Source organism: Diplotaxodon limnothrissa, linkage group LG20 (assembly GCF_057381915.1).
Source record: "Diplotaxodon limnothrissa isolate DT_005_m linkage group LG20, D_limnothrissa_male_GT1.1, whole genome shotgun sequence".
Taxonomy (NCBI): domain Eukaryota; kingdom Metazoa; phylum Chordata; class Actinopteri; order Cichliformes; family Cichlidae; genus Diplotaxodon; species Diplotaxodon limnothrissa.
In genome coordinates this window covers 16,568,137-16,582,258 of record NC_140615.1, presented here as the reverse complement: position 1 = coordinate 16,582,258, position 14,122 = coordinate 16,568,137, and the positions used below count along the sequence as shown (strand labels likewise).

Genomic DNA, 14,122 nt, shown 5'->3' with positions numbered 1-14,122 from the left:
CTGTCGTAGCTTGGGGCTGCATTTCAGCTTGTGGTGTTGCAGAATTGTCACAAATAACGGAATTATGAATGCAGGAAATGACTGCTTGGAACAGTGCTGGGTCAGGCATCCTATCAGCAGTTGAACTGGAGTTAAATCAGTCTGTTAGCATTTCTTTTAAAATTATTAATTTAAAAAAACAGCTATTGAATCAGCTATTAAAGGTTGAATTTACAGTTTATCAGTAAATTAAATTTCACATTCTCATAAAATCAGTAGTGTGATTTACTGTTGATATGTTTACACATTTTCTCAGTGTTACAGCATCAGAGTGAGTTTAAGTTTAACATAAAAAGGTGCTGTATAAGAAATTAGAGCACTTGTGTTTTCTTTCAATCTAAGTTAACATTTGTGAGTCTAACTTTGGCGCATATTCTGCTCATTTCCTTTTTTGTGGGTGAAGCCACGGGAATATAAGGTTGAACATATCATTTGTCTGCCTCACTCTCAAGTCATAAGCTGTGGTGATGATGTGGTTCCTGCTCCCCCTTCTCCACCTCACTCACATTGAGCTGGTGATCTCACAAGGCAAGTTAATTTAGTTTCTTTAACTTTGAATAGTAGTAATATTATTAATTAATAGCATTATTTTAAATTAAAAATCTTTAAAATATCTTTGAAATCTTTAAAATGTTTAAAGTGAAATCTCCCTGTGTGTGTGTGTGTGTGTGTGTGTGTGTGTGTGTGTGTGTGTGTGTGTGTGTGTGTGTGTGTGTGTTCAGGTGAGATACAGCAGTGATAAAAACTGTTAAATATTAAATATGGTGGTGAATTCAGAAAGTGTTTTTATGAACAGGTTATACGAGACTGCAGCTCAAAGGAAACCAGTCAAATGTGTGTTCTGGGCAGCTGGAGAAAGAAGAAAATAACAACTGGGTACCTGTTCAACAGGACAACTTTGATTTTGATGTGTGCCAGCAAATGCACTGCGGTAACTCTCTCAGCCCAAACAAAAACCTTAATGTGACATGCACAGGTAATTCAACACATCTATATTCCAACACAAACAACTTCCAAGCAAACACTTCACACTGTGAAACTGCTCTCTCTCTCTCTCTCTCTCTCTCTCTCTCTCTCTCAGATGAAGTTAAAGTAGTTCTGAAGCACTCTGGCAAAGACAGCAAGTGCTATGGTAGAGTTAATATTGAAGTGAATGATTCAGTTAATCCTGTGTGTGCCTCCTCCTGGACTAAAACTGAAGCTGAATTGGTCTGCAAGGAGCTTGGATGTGGGGAAGTGAGTTTTCAAGTTTAGTCACCATAAGTTACCTGTTGTTCTGATACATGGATACTGAGCGTTCATGTATCAGAAACTGTCCATACAGCAGTGCTACTGGATTTATTGTGATAAGTGTACTAACGTGCACCATTAATACTGGATGATTATCAATGAAATAACATAAACTCATAAATGCTTTGTTCTAGCTGATTTATACTGAAGAACATCAGAATTCAGGAGGGATAATGGACCATGTGAGCTGCAAAGGCAGCGAGTCCTCACTGTGGCACTGTCAGGCTCAGCATGGCAAGAACATCCAGTGTTCAAAACAACCTTATGTGGTGTGTTCAGGTGAGATACAGCAGTGGAAATGTACAGAGTGGCTGCTGATGGCCTTTGTCTGCTTTTATAATGGGATTTTAAATCCTGCAATAAATTCTATGTCGAGAGAGAAAATGAGTTACTTCATTCAGTGAAATTGTGACATTGTTAAATTCTGATTATATTTTTCCCAAAATGTGTTCAGTAAGAGTTTAATTTAATGTATTTATTCTTTTTGTGTTTCGTGGCTGATAAATCTCTTATTGTCGTGGTACAGACAGTGTGGAGGTGAAACTGGCAGATGGTCCTGGAAGATGTGCTGGGAGATTGGAGATAAAGCATGAGGGCCAGTGGAAGAAAGTTCTTGCAAAAGAATGGACAGAGGCTCAATCAGCAGCTGTCTGCAAACAACTGCAATGTGGGGAAAAAGGCAAAACTGAAAAATTCAGTCAGGGTTCTGGTAGCTTCCTGTCAATAACGTGTCCGAGAAATAAGAAGATATCAAAGATATCTGAGTGTTTAACAGAAAACTCAAACAACCAATTTTCGGATCGGAAGCGGAAGCAGCTGGAATCACCTGTGAGGGTGAGTGTCACGTGCCCTTTGACCTTGTTGCTGTGTATAACTGTTATAAGTAATTACACATGTGTCACAAATGATAGTGCTTTCCCAAAGTAAACATACTGAAATATAATAAAATGCTAGAACCAGGAAAAAGACATTTTCATTCATCGATGTCAGTCAGAAGAAAAAAGTGTTTTTTCCCTCTGCTTAGTTACATGCTTCTATTTATTAAATCATCAAGTCTAAGGTCTAAATACACTTACCTGTGAAAATCCAACTAGAAACCCAGATAAACAATTTGTCTTTTTGCAGTGTTGGTCCACGGTATAATTGGCCATTTTTGACTACTTTTGATGTTTCCGCTACATTTCACCTTAAAAACTATTTACTTTGCCTTGTTTGGTATCATTGTTTTCAGCACAGCCTCACGTGTCTGAATTTACAGTTATGTTTTCATTTTGACATGCTGTATTAACACAATTGATCTAAAATCAGACAAAAAAACATAAAATCAGAGTAGAAAAAGTTATATTTTTTACTGTAACAACCACAAACATGTTTAATGAATCATATTTCATAACTTTAAATGCAAATATAAATTGTCAATTTTAAAATTCTATGCACAAGTTTTGCAAACAACAAAGTTATTTGCATCCATTTACCTTGACTTTTTAAATAACAATTTCAAACTATTTACATAACAATCAGCTGTTCTGCCTTCAATAAGATGCCACACAAATTATTTGTGCCACTCCAAATATTTCTGTCCACTATAAAGGAGAACATCACAGCCTGATACCTGCAGGTCTGACAGCAGCAGGTGTATCACTCCTGTTTCTACCTGGAGACAGCAGTCGCCTCATTGTTCTGACACACAACACAAAACTATCCACAACACTACACACTAACTACACAAGACAACACATTAACTACACACTCCAAACACACTAAATGTCACAAATCTCTCTCTCTCGCCGTCACTCCTAAAACCTCTGTTTTTGTTTTTTTGTTTTTGTTTTTGCTCATAAGCAGAGAGTGCTTGCTAACGCTGTCCTTAGACAGTAAACGTGACAAAACTATTCAGGAAAAAACGCCACGTATATATTGTTTATCATGACTCTGGTTTTACGTGGCCTATCAACACAATTTAAAAACTGGTATATATCACCTTGTTGCTTTGTCTTTAAGTGGTCATGTGATTGGCTTACCACGACTACCTTATTCTTCCTCAGTCAAACAGCAGCACTCATGTGATTGTTTTGCCCCCTTAGCTCCAGGGCCCTGTTTCAGGAAGCCGGTTTAGTGGAAAAACTGAGTAAGTATACCCTGAGTTAACGAAAACTCTGGGTTTTCGGTTTCACAAAGCGAGTTCAGCTGCAGCCTGAGTGAGTCACTATGACGACACACTCCGTGAAGCTAACCTGCCCCCTAGCAGGTTTACTACAACTAACCCTGACTGTCTCCGCCCCTTTGTCGGAAACCTGACAGTAGGAAGTGTCGGACATGGCGTGCCACTTCCTTGAAGAGCCAGTAGATCGTGAAGCCCAAATTCTCCGCAGAGCTCTCCGCCGGGAGAGAGTGATCAGAGCGCGTTTGGACATTTTATCATTTCCTGATGATTTTCTGTGCGAACGTTACCGTTTCTCAGCACAATCTATAATTTATTTGGATAACATCCTCAGGCCATATATTACGCATGTGACACATCGCGGACATGCTCTCAGTTCATTGCATATTATTTGTATTGCACTTCGGTTTCTTGCAAACGGGAGCTTTCTGTATAATATTGGTGACGCTGAGCACGTTTCCAAGGCTACCGTCTGTCGGGCAGTCAGGAATGTTACAGTTGCACTGAAACGTCTCCTGTACTCGTCTGTGGTGTTCCCCGGTCACAGACCCACAAGATTTATCAAAGAGGGATGCCACAAAATTGCAGGTATCAGGATGAACAAAACTTAATTCATGATGTGGTGATACTTGAACTACTACTTAAATTTTACATTTATTTTCAGGGTTCCCAGGCGTGATTGGCTGTACAGATGGCACTCACATTCCAATCATTGCTCCTTCAGTAAATGAAGGAGACTATGTGAACAGGAAGTCTTTCCACAGCATTAATGTACAGGTACATAGTTCCCTGTAGCATGTCAAACTAACAAATTATTTCATTATAGTAATGGATGCTAATTTGTGTTCTCTGCACTGTGAAGATCATATGTGATGCTGCCAACATTATCACAAATGTGGAAGCCAAGTGGCCAGGCTCTGTCCATGACTCACAAATATTCCGTGAATGTACACTGAGCACAAAATTTGGACATGGTGAGTTGAGAATACTTTAAAATATATAAAGACCAATTGCTTCAGGGACATTTGAACTGAAGTGTACCCTTCTGTCTTAGGAGAGTTCACTGGCTACTTGCTTGGTGATAGGGGGTATCCATGTTTACCCTATTTGCTTACCCCTTACCCTGACCCTGAACCGGGCCCACAGCAGCGATATAATCTGGCTAATTGCAGGACAAGAGCCAGAATTGAAATGACTATCGGAATGCTTAAGGCCCGGTTCCAGTGCCTGCAAAGACTCAGGGTCACCCCAGAAAGGGCATGTGACATTATTGTGGCATGTGTGATTCTTCACAACATTGCCACAATTAGAGGAGAACACTGTCCTTCTGAACCAAACATCAGCAGTGATCCAAACCATGAACATCCTGACCCTCCCACGGACATACAAGATGGAAGCGCAGTCAGAGACACCATATGTCACAATCATTTCTTTTGACCCATCACCTCAACATGTTGAAAGAAGAATAAACAGATTTTTTGTTCAACTGGCTTTATTGGTCGCCTGTATTTCCTGTACACAAAGTATTAAAAGATGTAAACCTCATAAAGTGTCTCTGTTGCTTCCTCCTCTGTAACAGCTGTCAATGTTTCTTCATTATTTTCCTGTAGTAAAGAAATAGACAACATTGCTGTTCTACTGTAAACTCATATAATCTGTGGAGTATTACTCACAACTGCATGTTGGTCTGGCTCAACAGGAGGCTGCACCAGATGCAGTACACCATCACCATCAACTGATAGAATATGAGGTTTATACAGGTCACTTATAACTTACAAGGGACCAAATGGCAATTAACAAACATACCAAGCACCTTACACTTCATTGTCATTATGCTCTCAAAGACAACCAAGGCTGAGGGAAGGCAAAATCAGTCGGAAAATAACTTCACTACAAAATAATTCATTATGGTAAAGAGTTTATCAAATGAATGTGTCGCACTGCAAAGGTGACTGTGAAGAAAGGATGTATGCACATCATGTATTATTTTGAATTTACCCCCTATGTAGGCACTTGTGTCTTGCGGGGTTATTGCCTCAGAGGATGTCCCCGCAGAGATGCCTTCGGCCACAGGGCGCCCACTGTTTTGGCTGAGGGCCAACTGCTCAGCCTCTGTGAGTGGTGGTGGTGGAGGACCCCCACCTGTTTTTCGGGCCTCCGCTTTTTTTCTGTTGGCTATAACGGGCCACATTTGAGCATACAGAGTAAGCAAATATGTACTTGTAATGTGCTCAGATAATTTCAATAAGTGCTTACAGAAAGAAAATTAATGTAGCCTCTAACTGCAATTGATTTACATGGGACAAACAGACCAAGCACTATGGCTCATAATACAATTACACCTTACCTGTTTGGACTATATTTTTATATTTCATTTTTACTTGCTGCCAGGCACGTTTGGGGCCTGTTGGGTTGCACCTGCGCTCACATCACATCACAAAATAAAATGTATAAAATAACAAATAAAATAACATATGATAAAATAACGTGTTAAATGGGTGGAAATCCCTCGATCAATGTTTAAATTAACACTCACGCATTGACTCTGTCGGCTATGTTTTGCCATGCATGCTCCCTTTGTTTTGCAGCTGAGGCTGTGTTACTTTTTTTCTGAGAAATTTGCATGTTATCGGCATATGCTGCCATCAGAATTTCGGCCTCAAGCGCTGTGAAATACATTGACCGCGCCTTCTTTCCCTCCGTCTCCATGGTGACTCGCTTAATCTGTGCTCCGCTTATCAGGGCTTTATGTATCCTCGTCCGCGCGCTTCACTTGGGGTTAAAGCAACTCCGCGTTGACTGAACTACTTGTTATCAGCCTTTCTGAAACGGAATATTCCGAGTTGGACAGTTCGGGGTTACTCAACCGTGAGTGTCGTTTTTCACTCTGAGTTTTCCAAACCGGCTTCCTGAAACAGGGCCCAGGTGTTGTGCTAGACAGCGATCGTGATTACCGTCCGCGGGAGCGCGCGCAGCTGCTTAAAGCTGTAGCGTCCAGATTACTTACAGCTACTTCCATGCAACTGATATAAGATGCGGTAAGCTGAAGACAGCTTCAACCGTCTGTTTGTTGAAAAATAGTAACGGACCGCGTTTTCTTCTTAGTAACTGTAACGGCGTTGTAACGATTGGAATAGTAATTAGTTAGATTACTCGTTGTAACGCCTTTATTCCCATCACTGGTCTTTTGTGAAAAAGTCATTAGGCTTTTTTGGGTGCCAAATGTCTTTGTCAGTAGATTAGCAGACTAATTACAGACAAAACAATGTTTTCCCAATAGTGGAGTGTTTACCAGCCACTCACACCTTGGCCAATAGAATAGAATAGAATAGTCTTTTATTGTCATTGTAAATTTACCACAAAATTGTGGGGGCTCCTCGTCAAGTGTGCAGAAATAAAATATAAATAGTAAGACAACAGGAATAAATAACAAGCATTCTTCATTGCTTTTAATGTCTTTAAATTTCCTTCACCTTAATTCTAAAAAATCTGAGGTTGTCAGTTGTTACAGTAAAACCGAATCATCATTTAAGAGCCTTCGTATCATTTTTGGTACTGATTTGAAATTTGAATCTCACATCTCAACGCTCACCCAGTCTATTTCTCTCATTTAATTAGGAAACATCACAAATTTCAGACCCTTACTGACACTTAGCTTTGTGGAACTTTTATTGCACGCTTTAATTTTCTGTTGTCTTGAGTACTGTGACTCACTTGTCACATGCACCTCTCGGTCCTCTTTAGCTCGTGTTTAGCTGGTCCAGAATGCAGCACCTACACTGCAAACAAAAACTAGCTGGTGCTCATACATATATATAATGCTTTTCTACTCCTTTAGAGCACCCAGAGTGTGTTTTGCTGAAAGTAGTAGAGAATCATTATTCTGCTCAGCTATCAGCAAACACATTCAGCATTTTAAAGTCAAAGCGCTTTTTACTACAAGCCCAATTAACCCAGTCACAAGCACACATTCATGCAGTGCTTTAATCCTGTGTCTAAGGGCTTTGTCTAACATTCACACATGAACGAATGACCTTTCAACAGGTAGACGACCTGCACAGCCACTTACTGTATATCATGTTTCTCTCTTTGTGTCCATCAGTTCACAAGGTGGTGTTTTTAAGTGGAACCTGTTCTGGTCATGTGGGGATAGAGCATGGCAGAGAAATCTACTGGCTCTCTGGGTCTAAAGAGACATGGAACCAAGAGTCTGCAGACACAGTGTGTCAGCAGATGCATTGTGGGAACGCTGCAAACTTTTCTTTCAATTCTAGGGCTGATATGATTAATAAAGTTTGGAAAAACTCTTTTAGCTGCTCATCCAGAGAAAACTCTCTTTTTGAGTGTAGCCGAACTACACCTCTGCCTCCTGACCACCATAATTCTACTGCTTATGTGAAATGTTCAGGTAATGTGAAATATGAAGGAGTTAAAGTATAAAACTAAGACTGACGTCAATATGGAATTGATTTATTGTGTCACTAGTTGTAATGTGATCCACTCAGAAGAGACAATTTATTTATAACAGACTTTACCTTTTAATGTCCATAGATGTACATTCACCTCCTTGTTTTCTCTCAATCAAATTTCTACTATTTTCTATTTTTTCTGAAACCTAGCTTGGTCTAAGAAGTTGTGAAATATCTGCTGATACTAGTTTCCTCTTAAATTTAACTTTTTCATGTCACAACAGGAAATATTAAGATGAGGTTGACGAACAGCTGCTGGGGAAAAGTCAGGATTCATGTAGAAGAGAAGGAAGGAGATATGTGTGCAGACACCTGGACAGAAGACAAGTCTGTGAAGCTGTGTGAAAAGCTGAACTGTGGGACGCCCATAAAAGCCCACAACAGTCCCAAAGATGGTGATATCCTTTTTAAGAGTTTACACCCGACAAGTCAGACTACTGACCTGACACAGAGCATCTTTGTCAAAAACCAGGACAATGATAAGTCCTGTAAACAAAAACCAGCCTATGTTGTTTGCTCAGGTAATTGTTTTTTTAAAAGTAATTTTATATTACAAAAATATAATAAATGTCATAACTTGCTTTTTAAAAAGTTTCATTTTCAACTGATTTGGACCCTTTGGAAAAAAGTGCCAGTTTTATTGGTTTGTTGATTCTTCAGTAACTAAGTTACAGGATAACAGAATGTAAAAAACAAACAAAAAGACATAAGTCTGTTTTTAAATGTTCCTTCAAATGTTTTAAAAATATCTTTTTAAATACTGTTTTTATAATTAAGCTCATTTGTGTTAAAGAAGCAAATATAAATCTTTCTGAAGCTATCAGACTGAAATTCTTTACACTAAGATGATGATAGTTCTTGTTGCTTAAAATTCTAATTAAAAATAAAATAAGACTATTATAAATATATGGTATTATTATTTTTGTTTTGTTTTCTTGCAGGTAGGGTCAAGCCCAGATTTAGCATTCCCAGTTACAAATGCTTTGGAAACGTAGAGGTGGAGTATGAGGGGAAGTGGATCCCTGTGTGCGAGGATGCTCTCAAAGACACTAACAATGGAAACACCATCTGTCAGGAGCTTAAATGTGGTGATGCTGTCGAGACTCTTCCCTACTTTGGACCTGCACCAGCAGATAAATTAGCCATTTCAAACCTAAACTGCACTGCAAATGCTAACAGTCCATTATCTGCATGCAGCAGTATTACTGCTTCTACAGCTGCCTGCAAACACAGTGGCCTCCGATGCTCTGGTGTGTATAATGATCTTTGTGTCAGCAGTTTCTGAATTATTCTTTGCTCCTTCAGCCTAATTTTAAAATAAAGGCTTTGAAACTGAATTGAAATTGAAACAAACTGAGACTAGTTTGTATTTCAGAAAAATGTTGAGATAAAAATAATGCTGCTTTCAAACTTTGACATGCTCGCCTTGAAAGGTTACTGTTAGTGAAATAAAGGGTAGAATATTAACATCCTCACCTCCATTAATGATATTTGTTCTACTCAGTTTTACTCTTTTCTTTTCTGCTTGTTGTCCATGTCACCAGTACGGCTCTGCCACACAGTCTGACTCACTTAATGTCTGGAATCAGCTGGAAACAGCTGGCCTGTGCAGTCTGATGGTTATAGAAATATCGCTGCCATCAGTTGTCATCTCTTTGTTATCACTCTATAAAATCATTTTATTTACACAGCAGTCAGAAGGGTAGCTAAACTTCAAAAGTGTAAAACTTTAAGTTGATGCAGGATCATAATGTCATTTCTGTGTGCAGAGTGTGTTATTTATATCATTCAGATCCTGTTGGTTACATCATGTTTTGTGAACTTTTTATTTCTCTTGTCTGTCTCAGAATGGAGGACGATGGTACCTGACAAAAAGGCCTGTAGTGGAACAGTGTTGGTTCACTGGAGACAGGGACTCAGTGCTGTTTCCAGAGAAAACTTCAATGAAACTGAGAAGGAAAAGCTTTGCCAGGATATGGACTGTGGTGGATACCAATCAACAAATAAAATCCACCCCCAAACAATTGAAATAGATTCTTTTTGGAACAAAAGCTTCAGCTGTGGTGAAAATCCAGGAAGCATTTGGGAATGTGAAAATAAAACCACACCCTCAAGGAAGGAGCCTGTCTTTATTGAATGCAAAAGTAAGATTTATATCAGCAGGACTGATCTTAAATGATCACAGACTTTTTACATTTGCACTGGAAACACTGAAGAGTGAAACAAGACACTCGGAGTGTGAAGGAGAATTATTCCAGATACACTGGGTAAAGTAACAAACCAAAGCTAAAAGTGTTAAATGAACTATTTGATTATGGACTTGTGCTTCATATTTTGACTTTGCAGTGCAGAGAAGATTAACTGATCATTTCTACCTCAGTGCTTTATGTCTTTATCAATACTTGACTGCAGTGTTTATTGCTTTCCTTCCCAGAGGAGCCCAGTGTCAGCCTTTCACAGGGCTGCCGTGGGGAAGTGAGGATAGATGACGTTCCAGTGTGTGCTAGTAACTGGGATCTATTCTATGCACACAAAGTTTGCCAAGAAAAGCTTTGTGGCAATGCTGTCTTTATTGAATCCAAAGCTTCATCAAAGGGTTCAGGTAACATTTACCATGTCAGCTGTGAAAAGTACCATTCCATCATTGGCCAGTGCAGGAGGACTAAAGGAAAGTGTGACACAAATGTGGTGTTCATTACTTGTAGTGGTAAGTGTGAGTCCATACACCTCTCTTTCCATAAACTCATCCCTATATACAGTACATACATGTATGTCCTCTCTTAATTCTGGTAGTATTTTAATTTATTATCTTGGGATAATTTTTAGGTATTTATTTTATAAAACAGAAGATTATTTCTTTAAAATAAAAATGACATTGTCAAGCTCATTATAAGATATAAGAAATCTGAGTTATTTATTGAAAATATTTTAAAAATATGTTGAACACATGTTTTACACTTCAACTTTAATAAATGCAGAGTGATGACAGGTGCTTGCTTTGCTCCTAGTGATTTTGCTAAAGCTAAGGTGACCATCTCTAACATCATATTTGTCAGACAGAAGTGGATGAGCTTGTTTCCTTCTTTAAACACAGTTTCTTTGCTTTTACAGAAAGTGTAAAGTTCCGCACGACTGAAAAACATGGAGGTGTCCTTTATGTCAATTATCGAGATAAGTGGGAAAGAGTATGTCCATTTAATCGTTCCCCAGTGTTAGAGACAAAGCTCTGTAAAGAAATTAATGAGACCCATAGCGGCTCTACAGAAATCAAACAGGTAAACCTCTCCATTTTACGTCTTGAATCGGTCACTGATTTGTCTCATATTCTACAAACCAAAATCATGGACAGTTTCCTGGCTCTGTGTCTCAGCTTAATCTAATAATGAAGACTGGAATCTCACATTTTAAATATTTAGGTTTATAAAATGGAAAGAAATGCATGAGACTTGTATCTGAATAAACACAAATTGACCAAATGTTTGAAGTTAAAAACTTACTGGACACTTTGCTGACACAAAGTTTGCAGAAATATAAAAGAAATTGAATGTCCCAATACTTTTGGTCTGGACTTCTAGTGACTTCTGCTGTGTGTTGCTTCAGTCCGGCCTGTTTTTTACTGCCAGAGAAATTTCAGTGTCTTTTGTTCTGGCTGTATCTCTAAATGTGAAAAAGTTTAAATTTGATTCAAGGTCAACTTAGAAACAACACTGGAGTTCACTGATGTTACCATGGACGTCAAGTACGCCGTCAAACAACGTTCCTGTGGAAAAGTTTCTTCAGCTACAATATTTTGTGAAGGTAAGATAAACCATGAATCCATCAATCAATTACTTGTTTTTGACAGAAAGACACTTTTTGTATTCTGTAAATCTGAGCTGACTTACTTTGATCAGTGTGATACAGATAAATTATGACTGAAACTCACTGTGACTGAATCCAGAAAAAATAATAAACTGGCTGTGTGTGATTTCAGGCTATGAAAAATGGACTCCCACACCACCACCGCTGCCACCACTTTCCTCTATATCCATAGCACCTATTATCATGGGTGTGAGATTTCTTCTTGTAGTGATCTTGACTTTTGTATTTGTACGATTTTGTGTCAAGAGAGCCAGGAGCTCCAGAGCTTCATGTGAGTGTATTTATTACACAACTTACACACATGGCTTGTCTCACTTTTAATTGAAAACCTTAAAAAGTGTAAAGATCCCGATTGAACATGAGATCATACTTTATATTCCAAGTTTAAAACCAAAAAGGGTGTTGCAGACTGCCACAAGAGGGCAGTCTTTACAGGCATTTCAAATATCACCATCACTGCTGCTGACTGAACGAGCAGCCCATCAGCTCAACCAAACATTGCTTGATTGAAAATGTAAATACAGAAGAGAAAAATTAAGCACACCTGTTCTTGTGCTGTGTTTTTCCTGCTCTTGTGCTCCTTGTTACCTCACTGGTACATTAGCACTGTGCATTGGTGAGACAGCTGTTGTTATGTACTGTATGAGTAAATGTGAAATGCTGTAACCTTTCAGTAAGAATGCTGCCTGGGAAAGAACTGGAGTTTGAAGGTGGGAAACATGAAGATGTCATTGACAAAGAAAATGAGATGGAAGACTTCAGTTGTACTGGTGAGTCATTAAGTCTTTCATTCGTTTTTTCTTGTCTATTTTTCCCTAAACAAATCTTTAGCTTAGTGTCATTTACATACTGAACATCATTAAGATCATATTTTAGTTTGGAAATATAAAAAGCAGTAACACCTTTAACACTTTTTTACTTTACACTGATAATTTTACTTATCATTAGAGATATTATTTGAACAAATTATTATTATTATTTTTGCTTTTGTAAGTTATTTCTACCTAATTGATTTGCATCAAGAACTTCAGGCTCTCTGCTCATAAAAAACAAAACCTCACCTTCTGATGTTGTCTCCTTGTGCACTGCTACTGCTGCTCCCTGCTGACCGTTCGAAGACATACACTTTCAATTTAACCAAAATTTGAACAGAGCTGAACAGAGATATAAAACAGATGCAAATGCAAAATTCTCGTATCATTGGTGAGGAGAGTTAGGTGTCTGTCTGTAGTCCAGAGTGTCAAAACCCCAGAAATCGTCAGGAGCATGACCACGAACAGCGCTTATTTGATTAATTGAAAATATGTCAAAAGTGAAAACAATCTGCCAGCCAATCAGCCACCATGTTTCCACTCACAGTCCAGTGAAAATGCAAATATTTTTAAGCTGTAAACACACAGCTTTCCCTCGCCAGATGTGCCTCATTGCAAAGCAGCACTTTTTAACATAATGCAGTCTAAGTCTGTGATAATAATCTTAAAGTAGAATTACCACCTTTGACACTGTCACAAAATGAAAATGTATACAAGTCCCATTTATTAAGATGTTCTTCTGTGCCAGAGTTCTTTTTATAAAACCATTTGCCTATCTTAGATTTATCTCAGATCGTTCCTATTAAACTGTCCTTTTCAGGATGTGAGGTTCAGTTATCTTTGAAAAACAGTCACAGATCTGGCATGTGGGAGTTTTTTGGGAAATATTTGTTTTTTAAAAAGCCAACATGGTGTAAGTGTTCTCTTGCTATTTTTCATTCAGGAGCCAGATCAGAGGCTGAATTAATCTCAGGGAAGGATGATATTCAAGCAGATGAGACTCGACCTCTGACCTTTCCAGGCACTACTGCCATAAACATCAACACGCATAAAGGTGTCCATAATGAAAGCACTGGAGCTCTAAATTAGTTTGATCACAGTGTTTCCATTTTAATAACAGTAAATGGCAAATAAATTAAAATAAATAAGACTAATCAAAGTTTAACACGTGGCATCTGTTTTTCTTTGTCACAGATGGGGTGACCTATGAAGTGGAAAATCCAGTGGAGAGTTTTGGCGACATCAGTACAATCCCTGGAACCACACAGACTACAGCAGAGGTCCATGACAGCCATACATGACTTAAACACAGCAGCCCCAGGATTGTTGCAGAGGAATGAGGACTAAATGAAAAACGATATTAAAATCTTTAAATGCAATATACATTTAGTGAAATGGGTGAAGGAAAACTATATTTGATGCAAGAACTTGCTGTAAAAACAATAACAATCTCTCTTTTGATACTGTATGGCAAAAACTGTAAAATGCAA

The 14,122-nt window shown here is 38.5% G+C and overlaps 1 pseudogene; it reads left to right on the top strand.

The window, feature by feature from the left end:
* The first annotated feature begins 509 nt into the window (after window positions 1–509).
* Window positions 510–13,933, top strand: LOC146610742 (scavenger receptor cysteine-rich type 1 protein M130-like; annotated as a pseudogene).
* The last annotated feature ends 189 nt before the right edge of the window (window positions 13,934–14,122 follow it).